The 264-nt window shown below is 69.3% G+C and overlaps 1 protein-coding gene across 1 annotated transcript in view; it reads left to right on the top strand.

The window, feature by feature from the left end:
* Positions 1-264, top strand: part of LOC104511135 (nuclear receptor corepressor 2-like) — a gene marked incomplete at its 5' end in the record, with an annotated part of 15,285 nt that overhangs the window by 6,060 nt on the left and 8,961 nt on the right. The window lies entirely within an intron of this gene.

Raw genomic sequence — 264 nt, 5'->3', positions numbered from 1 at the left:
GAGGCGGGGGGAGTGGGCCCTGCCGCGGGAGCGGCTTGTGCCAACGGCTCGCTGGCCTCCCGCGCGGCCCCACCGGCCAGGTGAAGGGATTTGTTGGGGGAGAGGTCTTTGTGCCTGGGGACAGCTTCCTCCCCCGGTAGGCGATGCTCCCTCCCTGCTGGAGTCACTGGGCGAGCCTGCTGCCAGCTCCTCCACTTGCTGGGCAGGAGGCGGCATTCCCCGGAGCCGCTGTGCCATCAGGGATCTGTTGAGCAACTCGGCAAC

Source organism: Eurypyga helias, unplaced genomic scaffold, assembly GCF_000690775.1.
Source record: "Eurypyga helias isolate BGI_N326 unplaced genomic scaffold, ASM69077v1 scaffold21270, whole genome shotgun sequence".
Lineage (NCBI taxonomy): Eukaryota > Metazoa > Chordata > Aves > Eurypygiformes > Eurypygidae > Eurypyga > Eurypyga helias.
The sequence above is the reverse complement of the archived record's forward strand: the minus strand, read 5'-3'. Positions and strand labels throughout refer to the sequence as shown.